The sequence below is a fragment of the Sinocyclocheilus rhinocerous genome, unplaced genomic scaffold (genome assembly GCF_001515625.1).
Source record: "Sinocyclocheilus rhinocerous isolate Xijiao unplaced genomic scaffold, SAMN03320098_v1.1 scaffold97, whole genome shotgun sequence".
Taxonomy (NCBI): domain Eukaryota; kingdom Metazoa; phylum Chordata; class Actinopteri; order Cypriniformes; family Cyprinidae; genus Sinocyclocheilus; species Sinocyclocheilus rhinocerous.
Window position 1 is genome coordinate 102,388 of NW_015666183.1, and position 6,060 is coordinate 108,447.

A 6,060-nucleotide genomic window follows, 5' to 3' on the forward strand; every position below is an offset into this window, starting at 1 on the left:
GAAGTGATATAAAAGTGTTTATTACGTTTGAAATGTGGATATTTTTCTTACAAAAACGCATGGATTCACTACAGAAGGCCTTTATTCACCCCCCGGAGCCATGTAAGGCACGTTTTATTATGAATGCGCGTGCTTTATTTGACGACTTGTGTTCAACTGCAACACCCGCTGACTGCAATGATAGAGCTTGGAATAGCCAGGACAATTTTTTATATAACTCCGACTGGATTCGTCTGAAAGAAGAAAGTCATATACACCTAGGATGCTTCAAGGGTGAGTAAAACAAGCCAATTTTCATTTTTGGGTGAACTAACCCTTTAATGCGCTGTTATTGTAAAAATGTGACACACTATCCTAAACAGTATCAAAAACACAGAAACTTGAAGTTTCTTCCAGAAAACATCTAATGCACTCTTAAAAAATAAAGGTGCTTAAAAGGTTCTTCACAGCGATGCCATAGAACCATTCTTGGTTCCACAAAGAACAATTCAGTCAAAGGTTCTTTAAATAACCATCTCTTTCTTTCCTTTTTATAATCTGAAGAACCTTCTTTCGCCACAAATAACCTTTTCTGAAACAGAAAGGTTCTGCAGATGTTAAAGGTTCTTTATGGAAACATTTAGATAAAAAAGGTTCTTCTTCGGCATCGTGAAGCAACTTTATTTTTAAGAGTGTAGCTCAATGCTCACTGTTTACTAGTGTTATTTTAAGATGTTAAAGCTGTTGTTTGTTACAATTAATAAATTAATACATGTTTATACATAAAAAAATTTAATGTTTGGTCTCATCATTTTGGACATTACCCTCAACAATGTACAATTTTCATTGATTAAAATATGCTATTATATATTAAAATGATACTATTTAAATCAGTGTAAAATGGAAAAAAAAACATGAATGAATATAATATGTAATTTTAAAGGACTTTCATTAAAAAAGTAAATGAAAATGACAAAAAAGTCCAAATCAAAACTGCAATTGTGGCCTTTGACCCCAGTGGTCACAGAATGAGGCGTCTCTGAATCTCTTTATCAAAAACACACATGCAATAAATCCCAGTCTGTGACTTTCCTTCCCGCTGACTCATACGACCGGCCCAAGACTGGATAGACGCGGGACTTCCTGCATGTGTGCATGTCAGGGTCTGTGCCGCTGGGAAGTTAATTGCGGTTGGTTTTTCAGTCAGACCTGGACAGCTGTGAAGACAGCTGTGGCGGTTGTACCGCGGTCAACAAGCGTTTAGAGTTAGCGATGAATAAAAGATGGCAGGAAGGCGGCTTTACGATATGTTAATGCATTATGAGCACGAAGAGTCTCCCCAATGCTGTCAGTCAGATATAAGATCCTTCTGTCAGGTTAACAAGCCGCCCCATGAAATATGCATGACAGGTTACCCCCCTCCTCCTCCTCTGCCCGCGGTTCATGCTACGACCAAACCCACTGACAGAAGAGCAGGAAGCGAGAGGAGGGTAAAGACTCGTTGTCAACCGTTTTAATTCCAAACATCTGTGTGATTTCAAGATAAATTACTAGAATATTCGACAAAACGTCAGCCCTCAAGAAACAACATGACTCATGATCTTAACGGCCATCAAATGAATGGTCAAGTACAACAAAACTAAAAAATATTATCTTAAAACCAGGGCTGGATCTGAAAGGAAGGATGGCACATTTTAAAACTGGATTTAACAAAAGAGCTTGGCTTGTGAATATTAAAGGATCAGTTCACCTAAAAAAAAAATAATAATAAATATATATATATAGCTGTTAATTTAGTCACCATCAGCCCATCCATGATGAGCCGCACATACATCATGAGCGTGGGCATGTAGGACTGATATAATAATGCAATTTTTGAGTGAGTTAGTGTGGTGACGTTTCCCCAGTAGGTCTAATTGATTTGCCCAATTTTTATAACTGATGTTATAGCACATCAAAATTATATACACATTTACAGCGGGTAAAAGAAGTATTGAACACGTCACCATTTTCCTAAGTAAATATATTTCTAAAGGTGCTGTTGACTTGAAATGTTTTACCAGATGTTGGTAACAACCCAAGTAATCCATACATAAAGAAAAAAAAAAAAATTAGTTCAGAAGTTATGTGTAATAAAATGGAATAACACAGGGAAAAAGTATTGAACTACTGAAATGTATTTAATACTTTGTACAAAAGCCTTTGTTGGTCATGATAGCTTCAAGATGCCTCCTGTATGGAGAAACTAGTCACATGCATTGTTCAGTGATTTTGACTCATTCTTCCACAGAGTCTTCAAATCTTGAGGGTTCTGTGGGCCTCTTCTATGAGCTCTGATCTTTAGTTCTTTAGTTTTCTATTGGATTCAAGTCAGGTGACTGGCTGGGCCATTCTAGCAGCTTTATTTTCTTTCTCTGAAACCAATCGAGAGTTTCCTTGGCTGTGTTTGGGATCATTGTCTTGCTGAAATGTCCACCCTTGTTTCATCTTCATCATCCTGGTACTGTAGGTGTTGGGACTGAACCAGCTAATATTAATTTCCACTGACAAGTGGCAGGATTGCTTTCTAATTACTGATAGATTTCAGCTGGTGTCTTGGCTTTCCATGCCTTTTTGCACCTCCCTTTCTTCATGTGTTCAATACTTTTTCCCTGTGTCATTCCATTTTATTACACATAACTTAATTTCTGAACTTATTTATTTTATTTACTTTGTATGTATGTTACCGATATCTGGTGAATATTTCAAGTCAACAGCACCTTTAGAAATATATTTAGGCCTACTTAGAAAAATGGTGACGTGTTCAATACTTATTTTACCCGCTGTATATATGTATATTTTGTTTACATCCTGAAAAAAAAATTATACACAAGAATTTTGTTTTTAGATTTTTTATGGAAGCCCGTTTCCGCCACTGAACAAAGAAATTAAAAAAAGGTCATTTGGACTTTTTATCTCACAATTGTGAGTTTACATTTTGCAATTATTTTATTCTCAGAATTGCGTGATACAAACGCAATGGGATGAGCGATATCTTATCATTTGTGATATACCGGTAAAAAATCTCCTCACGATAAGAATTAGACTTCCCGCGATAATAACGTTAAAGTCTAGTTGTTGACATATTCCTGACAAGCTACGCAATATCGCGTTCAAAATCGCAGGCGATTCATTGCCGATTATGAACGCGATATTGCGTAACTTGTCAGTGATCTACGGCTCTGTGTAGTAAATGCCGCTCCATCTGAATGCACGTGCTGGAGATTTACTACTAATCACAGAACCGGCTTTACTGACGAGCTGCGCATGAAAATCGCATTCGATTATTTGCACAGCCCTAATATACAGTACTGTAAACTCTGAGGGGGAAAAATGACTGTTCTCAGAATTGCAACTTTTTATCTCACAATTCTGATAACTCGCAATTTTGTGTTATAAAGTCAGAATTACGAGATATAAACTCGCAATTCTGTGACAAAAATTCACAATAGTAAGATATAAACTTGGAATTCTGAGAAAAAAGTCACAATAGCGAGATATAAACTCGCAATTCTTAGAAAAAAAAAAGTCAGAATTCTGACTTTATTTCTATATGTGTGTGTGTGTGTATATATATATATATATATATATATACACACACACAGTATCAATATATTGTGCACCCCCACTTAAAACAGACAGAGTATGCCCAGTTATAATGGTACAACCCTGCCAATTAAAAATGAAAGCAGCCTGGATGCGGCTGTCTTCTGCTGTTTTAACGTTCTGGTATTTCGAAACGCTGGATCAGTGAACTTAAATGAGAAAATGTCCATCAGGAGTGAAAACTGGATAAGGTGAGGAATAGTGAAAGGAAGAGAGAGCGAGAGGGAGAGAGGTGTGAGTCTTGTGATTTCTAAGCTGAAGGACATTTAGGCAGGTGAGAATGAAACTGTTGAGCCATGGACACACACCTACTGAGAATTACACACCGTTAACACTTGTCTAATGTGAGACAACCTACTTGTCTCTCTCGCGCGCATTCGCAGGCACATAAACAAACAGAGGAACAAACACACAAGCATCTTTGCTTTGACGTTACAGATGAGCACAGGAGACTATAGACTGACTTGCTCTGTGTGCGCTTTCATTCACTGTCAAAATCCCCAACTTATGTCTTATTCAAGTCCAAAAATACAGTCTAAACAACTACAAAATACATTTCTGCTCAGAATGTCAATAAACAACAGCCATGACCAGCCTTTAAGTCAACATGGCAAGAAAAATGGCCAATTACCTTTTAATGCATTTTCCTGGACTATTAGTAAATAACTATTTTTTTACCAATAGTAACTCTACTAATTTATAATAATTACAGCAATAATAATAGCAAATAAAGACCGATTTGAAAAGAAAAATGGTGTTATCATCATTGACATATAACATGGTATAAAATGTCCAGTTTTTACAGCACAATTAATCCCAATGGAAAAAACCCTGCAAGACATTTTTTCCTCATAAATAATTCATATTACAGAAGTAAAATTAGTTTTTAATGATTTTTCCTGACTTAAGTAACACCTCCCAGATTGGTTTTCAATGAGGAACCACACATGGTAAGTAAACATGATTATAGACAGATCAACCTTTTTAGGGTTCGAACCTGCAGCCTTTGGGTAACCAGACTAGATTTTTCACCACAAGGCTACTTCTGAGTCATTGGATAGAGATCTCCCTCCTAAAACTTGAGGAGCAATTCAGATTAAATGTCACAAGTAAGAAACGTAACTACGGAAAGATAAATGGTGGTCAGAACTGCTTAGACTCAGATATCGGACTCAAAGATCTAACACATGCGGCAGTTTTGATGACTGCTTGACACAAAATGGATGACAGCTTCAAACGTCATTGATTCAGTCAAAAATTCCCATTTATCAAACTGAATATGCAATGTCAGCTCTCAGCGACGCAACCTTCAAACCTTGTGGACTTTAATTCGATACAAAGCAACGTATAGGAAGTATCAGATGCGCAAACAAACTATTGAGTTTGGCAAAACACAAGAGCATTAGAACGGATGATACGCAGTCAACATATCGAAATTATTCAAAATGTTTCAAGCAGCAGTATCTGATTATTACGAACCGCACAGACGTGCACACACACACACACACACACACACGGTCATGGTGTCAGCACACACTGAGATGCGCGGTGGTTCTGACTGTGCCCGTAAGGGGGAGATCAGTTCCGGTAAGTGGGTTACGACGGTCCTCTCCAGACAGCGGCACAGCAAGCAGCTAAATGATCAAACAGAGGAGGATTTGCCTCCTGTTCAGGGGGATTGGTAAGTGGAACAGCGCCGTGAAACATATACTACAATTAGTCTGGAAACTTCCTTCCCCTAGGTCAAAAGGATTACGTCAGGTTTTTGTCAGGTTTGAGCCATAAAGTAGTATTAAAATGCGGTAATAACATACTAGTATATAAAATAGAAGCATTTATACTATATCACACATAGTACGACTATTTATAATATAACATACTAAATGTATTATATTTTTTATATAATTAAATAATATATTATGATAACATTATATATCACTATATCTTTTTATATTATATAGGCTAGTAGTTCTCTTACTAAATTTCTATTGTTCTAATATATTAAAAAAAAATTATTTAATGATTTTATATATTTTGTACTATGTTGCTATATTATATACTATAGTATATATAGTGCAACTATATATAATAACATTAAATACATAAATACAAATGATTATATAATTAAATAATATATTATGATAACATTATATATCACTATATCTTTTTATATTATATAGGCTAGTAGTTCTCTTACTAAATTTCTATTGTTCTAATATATTAAAAAAAATTTATTTAATGATTTTATATATTTTGTACTATGTTGCTATATTATATACTATAGTATATATAGTGCAACTATATATAATAACATTAAATACATAAATACAAATGAAAATATATTAAAACAAATATTTTATTATAAATATTCTAATAAAATATTCTGTATATATATATATATATATATATAAAATGTATATTAATATATTTTACTAC